Genomic DNA, 19229 nt, shown 5'->3' with positions numbered 1-19229 from the left:
TCTTTTGTGTTTCTGAGGTGTTGTAATTTCTCCTCTTTCATTTCTGATTTTATTTATGTGAGCCTTTTGCCTCTTTTCCTGGTGAGTCTAGGTAAAGGTTTGTCAATTTTGTTTATGTTTTCAAAGAACCAGCTGTTGGTTTCATTGATTTTTTTCCTGCTTTTTTTTACTTTAAGATTGGCACCTGAGCTAACTAATGTTGCCAATCTTCTTTTTTTTTCTTTCTGCTTTTTCTTCCCAAATCCCCCTAGTACATAGGTGCATATTTTAGTTGTGCGTCCTTCTAGTTGTGGCATGTGGGACGCCGCTTCAGCGTGGCCTGATGAGCAGTGCCATGTTTGTGCCCAGGATCCAAACCTGTGAAAACTTCGGCCACCAAAGCAGAGCACAGGAACTTAACCACTCGGCCATGGGACCAGCCCCTCCTATTGTTTTTTTAAGTCTCTATTTTATTTATTTCTGCTCTGAGTTTTATTTCCTACCTCCTACTGATTTTGGGTTTTGTTTGTTCTTTTTCTGATTCCTTTAGATGCACTGTTAGATTGTTTATTTGAGATTTTTCTTGTTCGTTGAGGTAGGCCTGTGTTGCTATAAACTTTCCTTTTAGGACCATTTTTGCTGTGTCCCACAAATTTTGGCATATTTTATTTCATTTTCATTTGTCTCCAGGTATTTTTTCATTTTTCCTTTGATTTCTTCATTGACCCAATTTTTTTTTTTTTTTTGGAAGCTTAGCCCTGAGCTAACTGCTGCCAGTCCTCCTCTTTTTGGCTGAGGAAGCCTGGCCCTGAGCTAACATCCATGCCCATCTTCCTATACTTTATATGTGAGACGCCTACCACAGCATGGTTTGCCAAGTGGTGCCATGTCCGGACCCGGGATCCAAATCAGTGAACCCCAGGCTGCTGAGAAGTGGAACGTGTGCACTTAACTGCTGCGCCACTGAGCCGGCCCCCAGTTATTGTTCAGTAGCATTTTGTTTAATCTCCACATCTTTGCAGCTTTTCTTATTTTCTTACTGTAGTTGACTGCTAGTTTCATACTTTTGTGGTCAGAAAAGATGCTTGGTATTATTTCCATCTTCATAATTTTTTTGAGACTTGTTTTGTGGCCTGTTATCAGTCCTCAAGAGTATTCCATGTGCATTTGAGAAGAATGTGTATTCTGTGCTTTTGGGATGGAATATTCTGTATATATCTACTTCGTCCATCTGGTCTAATGTGTCATTTAAGGCCAATATTTCCTTATTGATCTTCTGTTTCGATGATCTATCTGTTGGTGTAAATGGAGTGTTAAAGTCCCCTACTACTATTGTGCTACTGTCCATTTCTGCTTTTGTGTTTGTTAATAATTGCCTTATGTATTTAGGTGCTCCTATGTTGGGTACATAGATATTTACAAGTGTTGTATTCTGTTGTTGGATTGTTCGTTTTTATCATTCTGTAGTGCCCTTCTTTGTCTCTTGTTACAGTTTTGTTTTAAAGTCTGTTTTGTCAGAGATAAATATTGCTACCCCAACCTTTCATTGCCATTTTGCATGGAGTAACTTTTTCCATTCCTTTACTTTCAGTTTGTGAATGTCTTTAGGTCTGAAGTGTGTTTTTTATATGCAGCATATATATGGGTCTTGTCTTTTTTCATCCAATTGGCCACCCTTTGTCTTTTGATTGGAGTATTTAGTCCGTTGACATTGAAAGGAGTTATTGATAAGTATGTACTTATTGCCGTTTTTGTTACTTTTTTTGGGTATTTTAGTAGTTCTTCTCTGTTCCTTTCTTCTTCTCTTGTGCTCTTCCCTTGTGGTTTGATGGCTTTAGTATTATGTTTGGTTTCCTTTCTCTTAATTTATTGTGTATTATTATAGGTTTCTGATTTGTAATTATCATGAGGTTTCATATATAATAGTCTGTGTTGATGGTCTCTTTAGTTTGAGTTACAGTTGCTAGATGCTCTACTCTTTTACTCCTCTCCTGCCATGTTTTATGTTTTTGAAGTCAAATCTAACTTTTTTTGATATGTATGTCTGTTACCCTCTTATCATTGAAATAGCTAATTTTAGTATTTCTGTCTTTTGGTCTTCATATTATCTTCATAGGTGGTTGATCTGCTACCTTTACTGTATTTTTGCCTTCACTGGTGATTTTATTGCCCTCTTTTTGGGTAATTTTCTTATTCTTATTTGTGATCTTCTCTTTCCCATTTAAATAAGTCCCTTTAACATTTCTTGTAGAACTGGTTTCTTGGTCATAATCTCCTTTAATTTTTGCTTGTCTGGGAAACTCTCTCTCTCCTTCCATTCTGAATGATAACCTTGCCAGACAGAGTATTCTTGGCTGTAGGTTTTGTCCTTTCAGCACTTTAAATATTTTGTGCCACTCCCTTCTAGCCTGTAAGATTTCTGCTGAGAAGTCAGTTGATAGCCTTATGTGGTTTCCTGTATATCTCAGTTGTTGCATTTCTCTTGTGGCTTTTAGGATTCTCTATCTTTAATTTTTGACATTTTAATTACAATATGTCTTGGTGTGGGCCTCTTTGGGTTTGTCTTGTTTGGTGCTCTCTGTACTTCCTGCACCTAGGTTAGGAAAGTTTTCAGCTTTTATTTGTTCAAATAGATTCTCTGCCCCTTTGTCTCTGTCTTTTTCTTCTGGGACACCTACAATACGAATGTTAATGTGTTTGGTATTGTCCCAGAGTTCCCTTAAACTGTTCTCATTCTTTCTAAGTTTTTTTTCCTTCTGTCTGTTCAGCTTGGATCCATTCTTCTGTATCATCTACTCTGCTAACGAGTCCCTCTAGTGAATTTTTCATTTCCAGTAGTGTATTCTTCATTTCTGATTGGTTCTTTTTTATATTTTCCAGTTCTTTGTTGATCTTCTCACCAAGTTCATCCATTTTCCTACTAAGATCAGTGAACATCCTTATGACTTTTTGTTTGAACTCTTTGTCAGGTAGATTGTTTATTTCTGTTTCATTTAGTTCTTTTTCTGGGGTTTTGTTCTGTTCCCCTATTTGGAACATAGTCTTTTGTCTCCTCATTTTTCTTTCTTCTCTGTGTTTGTATCTATCTGTTAGGTAGATCAGCTGTGTCTTCTGATGTTGGAGAAGTGGTGTTATGTAAGAAATGCCTTATGAGGCTCCGCAGCGTGCTTCCCTCTCATCACTAGTTCCAAATGTTCCAGGAGTGTCCCCTGTGTGGGCTACATGTGTCCTTCTTTTGTGGCAGGGTTGCTCTTGCTGCAGGTACCTGTGGAGGCTAGGCTGCCCCCCTGGCCAGCTGGTTGTAATGCTCAGCTGCATGTGGCTACTAGGGGCCCTTCAGTCACTTTATTGGGTGTGGGGGGCCCCAGCACAGTTGGCTGCAATGTCTAATAGCACATTCTTGTTGCAGTTTTTCTGTTAAGTGAGTAGGCCCCCAGAGTGGCTGGTTGCTAGGCTCAGGGCCTTAAAATTGCTGTAGGCCTCTGGCCTACAAGGCTGTTGTCAGCTTTCTCAGGACTGCAGCTGGATGGGGCTGGCCCTAGGCATGGGGGCAGCCAATTGTTTCAGGCTTCGGAAGGTGGGGTCAATCCCCTATGTGGCTGTATGAGAAGCTCAGGTCTACTGCAACTGATAAGTCCCACTACCCATAATGCCACACACTCCATAAACACAGTCCTGCCCTGTGTTTGAGTCCTGACCTCCTGAAGCAGAACCAATCACCCTACTGAAGAGGCCCCACACACTCCACCTATGTCCCCCCCGCCCCTACTCCACCTGCTCCTTGTGCATTCCCTGCCTGACAGAAACAAACCCACTTGGCTGCAGAGGATCCAGCCACTCAGCCTATACCTGCCAACAAGTTGCCCAAGGGCTTTCTGTTGGCTGCAGCCAGTCCCCAAGGCAGGCCACCTGCCCTCACTAAGCTGGATTAAATTTGTCCTCTCGAGGGTGGGGCAAACCCCTGGGTTAACAGGCCAGGGGAAGAACTCCAATGGTATCTGCCAGCATCTGTTAGCATGCCTGTACTAGGTCACAATAATGGCTGCTACCATTGTCTCATTCCCTGGAGAGGTGTCACATCACACCAAGATACACTCAGAGCCTATTAGGTGAGTCTCTTTTCACCAAAGGACCGTGCACCTTACTTTCTGGTGATTTTAGGTTTCTGGTTTTTTTTTTCTTTTAAGATGTTATTTTTCCTTTTTTTACCCAAAGCCCACTGGTACATAGTTGTGGTTTTTTTTTTTTTTTTTGGTTGTGGGTGCTTTTAGTTGTGGCATGTGGGATGCTGCCTCAGCATGGCTTGATGCGTGGTGCCATGTCCACCCCCAGTATCTGAACCGGCAAAACCCTGGGCCACCGATTTGGAGCATGCGAACTTAACCACTCGGCCACGGGGAGACCCCTAGGTTTCTTTCCAAAATGGGTGAATTTGTGTGTGGGCCATTTAAGAGCTGGCTTTATTTCCCTTATGTCTGATAGCTTTTCCAGGGGTATTCCCCACTGTTGTTAGTAGCCAGTGAAGCCACATGTTATGAGACTCATCTCGGGTGTGCTGAGACCAAATGATGCCTATAGCAGTAATGCTCACCTGCTCCCGTCCCCTGCTCCTCCAGGAAAGGCTGTGTGCTTTAGGGTTGCTCCTGGCCAGCCTTGAAGTGCTGCAGCATGTGAAGGTGGCTTTTTTCTCTCCAGAAAGGAATTTCTGCCTCTTCCACCTCGGTCAGGACTGTCCCTTGTTGTGGAGGGTTCTTTTAATTCAGTTTTTAGGTCTCTCTGGAGTAATTGTTCCAAGAGTGGTTATGAATTGTTTGTGTCTGTGGTAGGAGGTGAGTTCAGTGTCTGCATATGCTGCTATCTTGACACCTTTCTCTTTATATAAATCTATGGGGATGCATATTTTTCTTACCTACCTTTGTACTTATAATGAGAATTTTAACTCCTCATTTTTTTGCAGCTTAAATCTCACTCCTCCTGCTTCCCCTTGCGCCCTGACCTGGACAAGCTGAGGAGGAAGCCTGGGTGCTCTCTCCTCTAGAGCAGGCAGGAGATTCCCACCACCCCAGCCCCTGCCTGTGTGCAGAGCTCTTGCCCCGGCCCCACCCCCAGGCCCAGTGAAGCCTCAGGCCAGGCTCCATTCCTTGCTTTCTGAGCCCTGTCAGAGCTGCTTAAGATGCTGGCACTGCCCTCCCCTCAGACCTCTATTATGTGCGTCCTGAGCCTTTTCCTACCCTGTGTGTGTGTGTTTGTGTGCGTGCGTGTGCCACTCTGTCATCAGTCTCAAGAAAGGAACCACCTTCCTGCAGGTGACCATAACAGTTGACACCCTGAGCAGCATGTCCAGACATGACCTCACCCGTGGCTCTCTCTTCTCTTGCTCTGACTTGCTCCCCTGCTCTGCTGCCTGTTGGTGGCATGCACTGTGGGCTGCCACTTGCCGGGGAGCTCATGCTGTGAGTTCAGTGGCCCTGTGTTGCATTGTTGACCAAGCTTTAATTCTAGTTTGACCTGTGTTGGCAGCTTAAAGAATTTGTAGGAATTTGGGAGCAGGACTATGGGATTGGGGCCTCCTTAAATGAGCCCTGGGTCAGTGTTTTTGGTGCGATCTTTCTGTGTGTTAGAGTGAAGCTGTGACAGAGGCTGGGTGGGCCCTGACATAACCCAGGGATTAAGTGTAGACAGGGACTAAACCGATTGCAAGAGGTGGGTCCACAGATGGTCACTCCTGACAGAGCTGTCATTTGAAAGAAAAAGAGAGAAGTGAGGGGGAAAGGCAGGCAGTAGGTGGCAGACTGAGTCCACACTCCTAACACCAGAGGGCTCCCCAGACCCCTTCAGTACCTCTGCTGCTGCCTCTACTGCCACAAAGATCCTGACCTTCAGGGTTGCAGGGGACAAGACCCATGGCACCCCTGTGACTCAAGGGATTAGTGAAAACCTGACTTAGGCCCAGGGTTTAAACCCTATAAAGCAACCAATTGTCACGGAGGAGGCTCCCAACCCTGATGGCACTGCTTTGAGGCTCTTGGGTGGAAATAGTTTATAAATAAAAGGGTAGAGAGGCACTCCCTCCCCTGAAGTGTATCCCATGAGGAAAAAAACAAAACAGGAAAGATCAGGAGGAAGGAAAAATTAAATAAAACACTGAAACAAAGGTCCACAATTTGACCCAGCTGGAAGGCAAAATATACTGAGAATTTACACAGCAAAATAGATGGAGGTACACTGCTTGGGTTTGGGCCTCTACAACATAGATGCTGAACTAAACTTGCTCTCTGCAGTAATGCTCTAGTTCAGAAACCTTCAGCCAGTTAATCAATGTGAGGTGTCAAGTTACAGTTATACCTGGGCTCCTGCTAAATTTAAGGAAGGTGACTCTGATGATCTTAGGGGCCTTAATGAATGTAGCATAGAGGACACATAGGACAAATGTTTCATCGTTAGCCATCAGAACCATGGTCTTGCCTAAATTCTCCGTGGTCATAACACGCATTGTCCTAAAATATCCCATAGTGAGCTGGGAAGCTCTGATCCAATGAGCAAGAGTTAAAATGAAGTGAAGTCTCTGCCACTTAGAAATAGCCTGACAATTTGGGGCTCCAAGGACCTTACCCCACAAATCAAGTAGTGGATATGGCCCATTGTAAATTACCCCAGACCTTGAAAGATTGAAAAATGTATAGAAAACCTACTTAATAAAGTGTGGATTATACCCAGTGCTGCTTTTAACAGCCCAGTTTGTCCTGTTTTATATAAACCTGGAAAGAATGGATGACACCTCAGTGGTTTACCTCAGCCTTACAGCTGTCTTTGCACCACACAGACCTCTGTACCCAGTCCCCAAAGTGTGGAAATTACTGACGACAACCAACCGGCAATTGATAAGTATCGTGCTCTCACAGGTTTGGCTGAGTCTGTTCTGTCCAGTCCTGTGTCCACAGCCTCTCAGCTGCACTTGGCCTTCCCCTCTGAAGGGACAAGATGCCCCTTTACTGGGTTGTCCTCATGGACCTTCCACAGCTGTGCCCTCCCACAGTCACTGCAGGCGGGGTTTGAGCTGCGTCCTGGTTTCTCCAAGAACACAGGGACGATGTGACATATAATGACATCTCTGAGAACATTCAGCACTTACAAATATTGAGAAAAGGAGCTCACAAAAAGTAGATGGGACATTGCCATGCATATGAGGCCCTTCAACTTTGTTAAGTTCATGGAAATTATGTGATAATCAGAGACCTGCTCCTTCTCTGACACCATGAAGAAATAGCTGTTGTTCCCCTCAGCACCTACAACATCGAGCAGGTTTTTTGGTTGTTGTAGAGGTAACTCATTTCTTGTATGCAAGCTGTATTTCAGCCCATTTGTGCCGTTACTTGCAAATTTGCCACCTTGAATAGGCATCCCCACCACAGAAGCCTAGGAGACTCTCCTTAAATTTTCATTCAGGGGCCGGCCCTGTGGCCGAGGGGTTAAGTTCGCTCGCATGCTCTGCTGTGGCAGCCCAGGGTTTCACCGGTTCAGATCCTGGGCACGGACGTGGCACCGCTCATCAAGCCATGCTGTGCTGGCGTCCCACATGCCACAACTAGAAGGACCCACAACTAAAAATATACAACTGTGTACTGGGGGGCTTTGGGGAGAAAAAGGAAAAATAAACTCTTTAACAAAAAAAAATTCTCATACAACCAACACTCCTGTTAGTGTTCTCAGAGACTTCTTCACTACAGAGGCCTCAGTGACCTTCTGTCATCCTCCTGGGATACCCATGGTGGCCTTAAGTTGTCCATAGGCTTCTGGTGCAAGAACCTGCCCCAGGCCCCACACTACTGCCATTGGTGCTGCAATGACCTCTACTTACGGGGCTATCCTGACATGGGACCAACTCTCGAGCTCTCCATTTTGATTTGGGACCTGGAAGCAGCACTCCAAGATCTCAGCATGGCTACTGAGACCCCCTGCAGACGTGATGGAGCCAAGCCTGGGCCCTCTGGGATGGTCCTGCCTGCAGGAGGGAGTGGTCTTCCCTGACCTCCGTCTCCTGCCAGGTGCCATGGTGTTGAAGGAGGTCATCCCTTTTTCAGACCCCGAAGCTTTCCTGAGTGCAAAGCAATGGGAGTTTGTAGACTTTAGGGGCAACAGCACCACCGTTGTCTGTGATGGAGCTCAGGCAGAGTTGCTGCTTTGCTTTTTTTTTCTTTTTTTCTTTTTTAAAGATTTAATTTTTTCCTTTTTCTCCCCAAAGCACCCTGGTACATAGTTGTACATTCTTTATTGTGGGTCCTTCTAGTTGTGGCATGTGGGACGCTGCCTCAGCGTGGTTTGATGAGCAGTGCCATGTCCGCGCCCAGGATTTGAACCAACGAAACACTGGGCTGCCTGCAGCGGAGCGCGTAAACTTAACCACTTGGCCACCGGGCCAGCCCCTGCTTTTCGTGTCTTAATTGGGACATCTCTGATGAAGGACTGGACCCAAGGGTCCTCACACTGACCATCCATGAAGTAGTCATCTTAGCACCGACCAAGAGTTGGCTCCCACTGCAGACATTACAGCTATGGGTGATTCCCTGAAAGTTGCCCCTTTGTGGTAAAAAAAAAATAAAAAACTCCAAGAATTTCTTGCCTCACAGTACTTACAATAAAAATCCAAGTTGACCTAACTTGAAGAAGGGGCGGAGCAAAATGGCAGGGTGAGCTCTCCCCTCAAAAATACAACAAAAGATTGGAAGAACTGAATTTCAGAGAATAAATGTAATGCCAGCTCGTTAGAGACCTACAATACCAAGAAGGCAGAGATCATAAATCTAGCTTTACCCCTTCGCAGGTGCTGGAACGGTAGGAGAGAACATCGCTCCCTCCCCTAGAGTCTGCGATCGCTGCGGCGTGGGTCGGGAAGGAGCGGGGGAGGGGCCGCGCGACCAGAGGGTCATCCAGGACTCCTGCCGCTGATTCAGTGGAGACCCGCTGACGGGGGGAAAGCTTCCGTCCGCGGGGACCCTATAAATCAAGGGCCTTGGGAGACCAGAGAACAGAACTGATCTGAACCCAGACCAGCGCGTGTGAGTAACAGCCCCTCCCCCCTAACAAAGCCAGTGGGCGCAGCCATCTTGCCCCAAAGGTGGAGAGGTAACACGCCGCTCTCGACCCCCATCTAGTGGCGACAGGCTGTAACTGCAACTGAATTCTACCACCATGAGAAAAAAACGCTCCTCTACCATCCAGCAATTTATAAAAGCCCCAGACCAGAAGGAAAACAATAAAAACACAAAATTAAGTCCTGAGGACTTGGAATTAGGTAAACTAAGTGATAATGAATTCAGAGCAGCTATAATCAAAAAACTCAATGAGGTAGAGAGAAAGAGAAACAAGCCGAGTTCTGGAGTTACTTCACAAAAGAGATTGAAATCATAAAGAAGAATCAAACAGAATTACTTGAGATGAAAAACACAATGGACCAGATAAAACAGAATACGGATTCCCTGAATGCCCGTGTAGACAATCTAGAGGAGCAAATCAGCATAATCGAGGACAGACAGGCTGAATGGCACCAGACAGAGGAAGAAAGAGAACTAAGAATTTAAAAAAATGAGGAAAATCTCCGAGAGATAATGGATTCAGTGAGGAGTAAGAACATAAGGATCATAGAAATTCCTGAGAATATGGAAAAGGAAGATGGAGCAGAAAGTGTGCTTAATGAAATTATTGAAGAGAATTTCCCAAATCTAGGGATCAACGGAGAAATGTGTGTAGAGGAGGGTTTTAGATCTCCTAGATTTGTCAATGTAAAAAGACCCACCACACGGCACATAATAGTAAAGTTGGCAAATAGGAATGATAAGGAAAGAATACTCAGGGAAGTAAGAAAAAAAAAAGAGAATAACCTATAAAGGAGCCCCTATCAGACTGTCAGCGGATTTCTCTACAGAAACCCTACAAGCTAGGAGAGAATGGAATGATATATTCAAAGCTTTAAAGGATAAAAACCTTCAGCCAAGAATACTCTATCCAGCAAGAATTTCCTTCAGATATGAGGGAGAAATTAAATCTTTTCCAGACAAACAAAAGTTAAGGGAATTTGTAACTAAAAGCCCTCCATTACAAGAAATCCTCAAGAAGGCTCTCATACTTGAAAAAAGAAAAAAGGGAGAAAGGGGACACAAGCCACAGACTAGGGAGACCGATGGATAGAACCAGAACAGGATAGCAAATATTCAGCTATAGCATTAGGGTAAAGGTAAGGAAACTACCAAAACAAAGATGATCTTAGCACTCTAACTACAAATTAATAAGACGAGTTGGAATAAAAAATGAAAATAATTATTTAGGAGGGGAAGAGCAAAGGGTCTAAATCAGTATTGGTTGAGTAAGTAAGAGACCACCAGAGAATAGACTATATTATACATGAGATTCTAAATACAAACTTCAAGGTAGACACTAAAATAAAGTACAGAACAGAGTCACAAATCATAGATAAGGAAAAATCTAAGAAACCCAGCATAAGAAATTGCAGTATTAAATGGGTAGTGTAAAGCACACAGGAAAAGAAACACAGGAAAACAAGATAATGAGCGACAGATTGACAGCATTAAGTCCACATGCATCAATAATCACTCTCAATGTGAACGGATTGAACTCTCCAATAAAAAGACACAGAGTGGCAAAACGGATTAAAGAACAAGATCCAACAATTTGTTGCCTCCAGGAAACACACCTCAGCCCCAAGGACAAACACAGACTCAGGGTGAAGGGGTGGAGGACAATACTTCAAGCAAATAGCAAGGAAAAAAAAGGCAAGTGTTGCAATTCTCATATCAGACCAAGTGGATTTCAAAATAAGACAGGTAAAGAGAGACACAGGGACAATATATAATGATCAAAGGGACACTTCATCAAGAAGAAATAACGCTTATAAATATCTATGCACCCAACACAGGAGCACCAAGATTCATAAAGCAACTATTAGCAGACCTGAAGGAAGATGTTAATAACAACACAATAATAGTAGGGGACCTCAACACCCCACTCACATCAATGGACAGATCATCCAGACAGAAAATCAACAAGGAAATAGTGGAGCTGAATGAAAAACTAAAACAATTGGACTTAATAGAACATATAGATCACTCCACCCTGAAGGAGCTGAATACACATTCTTCTCAAGTGCACATGGAACATTCTCTAGGATAGACCATATGTTGGGAAACAAGGCAAGCCTCTACAAATTTAAAAAAATGGAAATAATAACAAGCATCTTCTCAGATTGTAGTGCTATAAGGCTTGAAATTAATTACAAGAAAAAAGCTGAGAAAGGCACAAAGATGTGGAGACTAAACAACACACTACTGAACAAGCAATGGATCCTTCAAGAAATTAAAGAAGAAATAAAAAAATACCTGGAAACAAATGAAAATGATAGCATGCCATACCAACTCATATGGGATACAGCAAAAGATGTATTAAGAGGAAAATTCATCGCAATACGGGCACATCTTAACAAACAAGAAAAATCCCAAATAAGCAACCTTAAAGCACACCTAACTGAACTAGAGAAAAAAGAACAAATGAAGCCCAAAGTCAGCAGAAGGAGAGAAATCATAAAAATCAGAGCAGAAATAAATACTATTGAAACAAAAAAGGCAGTAGAAAGGATCAATGAGACAAAGAGCTGGTTTTTTGAGAAGATAAATAAAATTGAGAAACCACTAGCCAGACTTACAAAGAAAAAAAGAAAGCTCAAATAAACAAACTCAGAAATGAGCGAGGAGAAATAACAACAGACTTTGCAGGAATACAACAGATTATAAGAGAATACTACAAAAAACTATATGCCAACAGAATGGATAACCTAGAGGAAATGGATAAATTCCTGGACTCCTACAATCTCCCAAAGCTCACTCAAGAAGAGGCAGACAATTTGAACAGACCAATCACAAGGAAAGAGATTGAAACAGCAATCAAAAGCATCCCAAAGAATAGAACCCCAGGACCAGATGGCTTTCCTGGGGAATTCTACCAAACTTTCAGAGAGGATCTAATACCTATCCTTTTCAAGCTATTCCAAAAAATTAGGGAAGATGGAACACTTCCTAACACATTCTATGAGGCCAACATCACGCTGATACCAAAAGCTGACAAGGACACCACGAAAAAAGAGAACTACAGGCCAATATCACTGATGAACATAGATGCAAAAATTCTAAACAAAATTTTGGCAACCAGAATTCAGCAATTCATCAAAAGAATCATACATCAGGATCAGGTGGGATTCATACCAGGGACACAGGGATGGTTCAACATCCGCAAATCAATCAACGTGATACACCACATCAACAAACTGAGGAATAAAAACCACATGATCATCTCAATAGATGCAGAGAAGGCATTTGACAAGATCCAACAGCCATTTATGATAAAAACTCTGAACAAAATGGGCATAGAAGGAAACTACCTCAACATAATAAAGGCCATATACGACAAACCCATAGCCAACATCATACTCAATGGGCAAAAACTGAACCCCATCCCCCTGAAAACAGGAACAAGACAAGGATGCCCTCTATCACCACTCTTATTTAACATAGTACTGGAGGTCCTGGCCAGAGCAATCAGGCAATAAAAAGGAATAAAAGGAATCCAAATAGGGAGGGAAGAAGTGAAACTCTCGCTGTTTGCAGACGACATGATCTTATATATAGAAAACCCCAAAGAATCCATTGGAAAACTCTTAGAAGTAATCAACAACTACAGCAAAGTTGCAGGGTATAAAATCAATTTGCATAAATCAGTAGCATTTCTATACTGCAGTAATGAACCAACAGAAAAAGAACTCAAGAATACAATACCATTCACAATCGCAACAAAAAGAATAAAATACCTTGGGGTAAATTTAACTAAGGAAGTGAAGGACCTATATAATGAAAATTACAAGGCCTTTCTGAGAGAATTGGATGACGACATAAGGAGATGGAAAGACATTCCATGTACATGGATTGGAAGAATAAACATAGTTAAAATGTCTATTCTACCTAAAGCAATCTACAGATTCAACGCCATCCCAATCAGAATCCCAATGACATTCTTTACAGAATTAGAACAAAGAATCCTAAAATTCATATGGGGCAACAAAAGACCCTGAATTGCTAAAGCAATCCTGAGAAAAAAGAACAAAACGGGAGGCATCACAATCCCTGACTTCAAAACATACTACAAAGCTACAGTAATCAAAACAGCATGGTACTGGTACAAAAACAGGTGCACAGATCAATGGAACAAAATTGAAAGCCCAGAAATAAAACCACACATCTATGGACAGCTTATCTTTGACAAAGGAGCTGAGGGCATACAATGGAGAAAAGAAAGTCTTTTCAACAAATGGTGCTGGGAAAACTGGAAAGCCACATGTAAAGGAATGAAAATTGACCATTCTTTTTCACCATTCACCAAAATAAACTCAAAATGGATTAAAGACCTAAAGGTGAGACCTGAAACCATAAGGCTTCTGGAAGAAAACGTAGGCAGTACACTCTTTGACATCAGTATTAAAAGGATCTTTTCGGACACCATGCCTTCTCAGAGAAGGGAAACAATAGAAAGAATAAACAAATGGGACTTCATCAGATTAAAGAGCTTCTTCAAGGCAAATGAAAACAGGATTGAAACAAAAAAACAACCCACTAACTGGGAAAAAATATTTGCAAGTCATATATCTGACAAAGGCTTAATATCCTTAATATATAAAGAACTCTCGCAACTCAATCACAAAACATCAAACAACCCAATCAAAAAATGGGCTGGAGACACGAACAGACATTTCTCCAAAGAAGATATACTCATGGCCAATAGGCACATGAAAAGATGCTCATCATCGCTGATCATCAGGGAAATGCAAATCAAAACTACACTAAGATATCACCTTACACCCGTTAGAATGACAAAAATATCTAAAACTAATAGCAACAAATGTTGGAGAGGTTGCGGAGAAAAAGGAATCCTCATACACTGCTGGTGGGAATGCAAACTGGTGCAGCCACTATGGAAAACAGTATGGAGATTTCTCAAAAAACTAAAAATAGAACTACCATACGATCCAGCCATCCCACTATTGGGTATCTATCCAAAGAGCCTGAAGTCAGCAATCCCAAAAGTCCTGTGCACCCCAATGTTTATTGCAGCACTGTTTACAATAGCCAAGACGTGGAAGCAACCTAAGTGCCCATCAACAGACGAATGGATAAAGAAGATGTGGTACATATATACAATGGAATACTACTCAGCTGCAAAACAGAACAAAATCATTCCATTTGCAATAACATGGATGGACCTTGAGAGAATTATGTTAAGTGAAATAAGCCAGCAAGAGAAAGATAATCTGTGTATGACTCCACTCATATGAGGAATTTAAAACTATGGACCAAGAACAGTTTAGTGGATACCAGGGGAAAGGTGGGGTGGGGGGTGGGCACAAAGGGTGAAGTGGTGCACCTACAACATGACTGACAAACATTAATGTACAATTGAAATTTCACAAGATTGTAACCTATCAATAACTCAATAAAAAAAAAAATCCAAGTAACACTTTACTCATAGAAAGTCCACACACAAAGCCTCACCAGGACACACTTTATCCACGTGGGAGTTCCAGACACTACTGATAGTAACAAAGGCAATCCCTTCTCAGAATACACAGTGCTAGGCTCTTCCAAGGCATTCAGTGGAAGTTTCTCCTCTCTTCCAAGTCTTGTGGTGCAGGCCTCATACAGCAGCATTATGGCTTCTTGAAGTAAGTTCAAGTTAGTGGAATGAAAGATGGTCTGTTTCTGTCATTGGCCAGTCATCACTTTGAATATTAATACATCTGTCTTTGTCTTTTTTTCCTAGTAGACTTGACTTTTTTTTAGAGGATTTTTAGGTTTACAGAAGACTTGGTTGGAAGTTACACAGATTTCCCACATAATCCCTCTGCCTCCACACAATTTGGCCTATATTTCATATCTTATATGACTCCAGTACATTTGTTACATTTGATGAGCCAATTTGATACATGAAAGCTCATAATTTACATTAGTTTGTACTCTGATATACAATCTCTGTACTTTGGCCAATGTGAAATGACATGTCTCCATCATTTCTGTGTCATATGGAACACTTGTGCTGTCCTAAAAATCTCCTGTGCTCCCCTATTCATTCTTCCCTCCCTCCCACCCACGATCCCTGGCAACCAGTGATCTTTCAGTGTCTTATACTTCTGTTTTTTCCAGAATGTCACTTGCTTGGAATCGCACAGTGTGTAGCCTTGTCATATTGGCATCTTTCACTTAGCAGTATGATTGTAAGGTTTCTCCATGCCATCTTGGCTTGAGAGCCTCGTTTCTATTCATCACTGAAGAGTATTTTGTACTATGGACATAGCAGTTTCTCCATTCACCTATTGAAATTACCTTGGTTACATCTAGGTCTTGACTATTATGCTTAGAGCTCCTATAAACATTCACGCGCAGGAATTTTGTGAACATCAGTTTTCAACTTATTTGAGTAAATTTGCAAAAGTGTGATCGCTACCTTGTACGGTAAGTGTACACTTAGTTTCAAGAAACGGCCTTCCTTCTGAAGTAGGTGTACCCTTCTCGATTCCCACCCGCTTTGAAGGAGGGTTCCTGGTGCTCTCCATCTCCACTTCACCATCATTTGGTGTTCTCAGCGTTTTTAATTCCAGCCAATGTGATAAGTATCTGGTGATATCTCATTCTTCTTTTATTTGCCATTTCCTCGTGACATAAAATTTTGAGCATGTTTTCATGTGTTTATTTACCATCTGTATGTAATTGTTAAAGTTGCAATTCTTTTTAATTTTTTTTCCTCAAGATTTTATTTTTCCTTTTTCTCCCCAAAGCCCCCTGGCACACAGTTGTATATTTTTAGTTGTGGGTCACTCCAGTTGAGAAATGTGGGACGCTGCCACAGCATGGCCTGACAAGCGGCGCCATGTCCACGCCCAGGACCCAAACCAGCGAAACCCTGGGCCACTGAAGCAGAGCGTGCGAACCCAACCACTCGGCCACAGGCCGGCCCCTAAAGTTGCAATTCTTGATCATTGAATTGAAAATATTTTGCCTGTTTTTTTTTCTTTTGGCACCTGGGGCTAACAACTGTTGCCAATCTTTTTTTTTTTTTTTTCTCCCCCCGCTTTATCTCCCCAAACCCCACCCTGTACACAGTTGTATATCTTAGTTGCACGTCCTTCTAGTTGTGGGATGTGGGATGCCACCTCAGCATGGCCTGACGAGCAGTGCCATGTCTGTGCCCAGGATCCGAACCCTGGGCTGCTGCAGCAGAGCGTGCGAACTTAACCACTCGGCCACGGAGCCGGCCCCTATTTTGCCTATTTTTAACTGTGCTGCTTTTCTTTTTATTGATGAGTTTTAAGAGTTCTTTGGATGTTTTGGGTACCAGTTTTTTGTCAGATAAGTTACTTTTAAAGATTTTCTGCCAGTTTGTGGCTTGTGTTTTCATTCTCTTAACATTGGGTACCACTAAGTGGAAGCTTTCCACTTTAATGAAGTCAGACTTTTTTTTCTATTTTGGATCTTGCTTTTCACATTGTATCTAACAATTAATTGTGAAACCGAAGTCCCCTAGACTTCTCCTATTTTATCTTTGCAGAGTGTTGTAGCTTTACATGTTATACTAAGATCTGTGATTCATTTTGAATTAATTTTTGTAGAAAATATAAAGTCTGTCTAGATTCTTTTTTTTGCATGTGGACGGCCAATTTTTCTGGCATTATCTGTCTGAAAAGACTGTGTTTTCCCATGGAGTTGCCTTTGGCCCTTTATCAAAGATGAATTCAAGTACCTATGCCTTAAATTTAGCCCTACCCTCAACCTGTTATAGCTCTTACTGCCCATGGGTCCTGTCCCCATGCTACTCCATGCTGTTCTCTGAATAAAGGAGCACTGCTACGAGACCCTGAGAGTCCAAGAAATCTTTCGACTCCTCGGCTCACTCAGCCAGCATCAAACCCACAGCAGAGGACAGGGCAGCTGGGTGAGGACGCACAGACCTTTGTTGTCCACACTGAGCTTCCAATGGGAGAGCAAAGTGAGGAAGGGGCAGGTGGTGAGGGGCACGTTTCTGTAAGTGATCATAGCAGCGTGAGGGGCTGGGACACGGTGATCACTGCAGCCATCGTGGGCCCTGACTCTCCCTCTTCAGGGCCTGGGCTGTGGGTCTCTGGGCCATTTTCTCTGAGGGTTTGTGACCCTGGGTGTCTGTGTGGGTCTGTGCACATGTGTGTCCAGTGAGGAAGCCTGTGTGACTCTACATTTGTCTAGGGGGCTATGTGTGTATGTCCTTAAAGCCTGGAATGCTGTTATGTCATTTGGTACCTAACTGCCCTGGAAGCCTGGTCAGAAACTGATCTAAAATAAATTTCCTTCCAGTTTAAAATTTACAACTGAGGGGCCAGCCCAGTGGCCGAATGGTTAAGCTTGCACGCTCCGCTTCGGTGGCCCAGGGTTTCACGGATTCGGATCTTGGGCGTGGACCTCGCACCACTTGTTAGGCCACGCTGAGAAGGTGTCCCACATGACCGAACCAGAGACACTCACAACTAGAATATACAACTATGTACTACGGGGCTTTGGGGAGAAGAAGATGACAAAAAAAAAGATTGGCAACAGATGTTAGCTCAGGTGCCACTCTTTAAACAAAAAGTATAGTTGAGACTTTAATAAACTCGTGTCACACCCTGTGGTTAGACTGAGAAGAGTCCTTGCTCCCTGGCTAGGGCTGTGGGATTCACACTTCCCACCAGAGCCAAGTACTCTGGGAAGCTTTATCTTCAGGACCAAATGAGTGGGGTGAGGAGGGCTGGGCGGAAGGTCATGCCTAGCAGGGAGCACAGATTAAAAAGGAGCCTGACTCTTTATTACAGATGGTGAGGTCACATTCAAGTGTCTGTATTTCTAAACAAGGGTCACAGTTCCATAGTTGGCCTCCCAGCCGTATTCCAAGCCCTTGACACCTAGAGGACATAAGACCTTCTTGTTCCAGTGTGGCCTGGAATGGGTCACCCTCATGGTCTGTACTTGCTCCATTTGAAACTCAGTCTGGACTTCTCATTGCACACCGGGGCCCACTGTTCACAAAGAGCTGGGTGAAAACAACAGAGGCAGCCCCAGGCCAGGAAAAGGTTCTGTTTAAATGCAGTTATGCCAGGTGAGTCAGGTTCCAGCCGCCAGCCTAGGCGGGTTCTGCTGAGCCAAGCAACTGCCCGCGCTTTGTCCCTCAAGCACGAGTGGGCAGGGACTTCCGTACTGTCCAATCAGGAGAGCTGCTGGGGCAGGTGGGTGGGGCGATGCACTGCACCTACCTGGGCCTCCCTTCTCGCCTCTGCCATGCTCAGGAGGGATTGTCACCTTCATTAACAGTCCCTGGTGACTCTGCCACAGCCTCTGTACCTCTGCAGTCTGCACTGGTCATAGGAGTCCTAGCAAGGACTCAGAGAGACCCAGGAGACCTAGAAATGGTGAGTGTGCGGCCCTGGGATGAGGAGATGGGGAGGAGGAGCTGATGAGACTCATCAGTTTCAAAACCCAGCCTCCCCTTGGTCAACTCCAGAGTCTGTAGATCTGAGTCCACCAGTCGTGCTGCTTGGATCTGTGTCCCCTCTGGCTGGCAGTGAGGGGCCTTGGACGGCACTCAGGACCTTGGGCATTCTGTCCATCACTGAGCAGTGACTTCGCCCCCTGAGCCTCTCTGGGCAGCTCTGAACCCGCAGCCGCACATCTCCCCAGACTGTATGGTGACCATGGGGAGGGCTGTCAAGCACAGTGGTTACACTGTCTCCTGAGTTCATGCAAGCAAGATGCTGTGGTCTCTGGGGTCCTTAGTGCCTCCTTTTGTCCCCTGAGGGCACCTGATTTTCCCTGAGTTTCGCTAATGTTTGGGGAGCAGGGTCTCAAATCCACCATGCTGTCCCCCCACGCTGGCTCTTCCTGGGACTGACAATAAGTCTGAATTTTCAGATCCCTCCCCGCATTCCCAAAGCCACTTCCCCTCACAGCATCCTCATCACCTCCTCCTCCTCCCTGCTGCATTTCCAACAGACCTAATATTTTAATCCTTTTCTCATTTTCCCCCAGAGCCATGGGTGGCTTTTTAAAAGATTTTATTTGCCTGTGGATATTTTACATGAGAGGAAAGCAGAGGAGAACCACCTGGAGCTACATTTCAGGAAACCCTTGTGCCTCTCC

The 19229-nt window shown here is 43.6% G+C and overlaps 1 protein-coding gene across 1 annotated transcript in view; it reads left to right on the top strand.

Moving 5' to 3' along the window:
- Nucleotides 1-19229, top strand: part of LOC100056232 (zinc finger protein 709) — a 41208-nt gene that overhangs the window by 6884 nt on the left and 15095 nt on the right. The window lies entirely within an intron of this gene.

This window comes from Equus caballus, chromosome 7 (assembly GCF_041296265.1).
Source record: "Equus caballus isolate H_3958 breed thoroughbred chromosome 7, TB-T2T, whole genome shotgun sequence".
In the NCBI taxonomy this organism is placed as follows: Eukaryota; Metazoa; Chordata; class Mammalia; order Perissodactyla; family Equidae; genus Equus; species Equus caballus.
The sequence above is the reverse complement of the archived record's forward strand: the minus strand, read 5'-3'. Positions and strand labels throughout refer to the sequence as shown.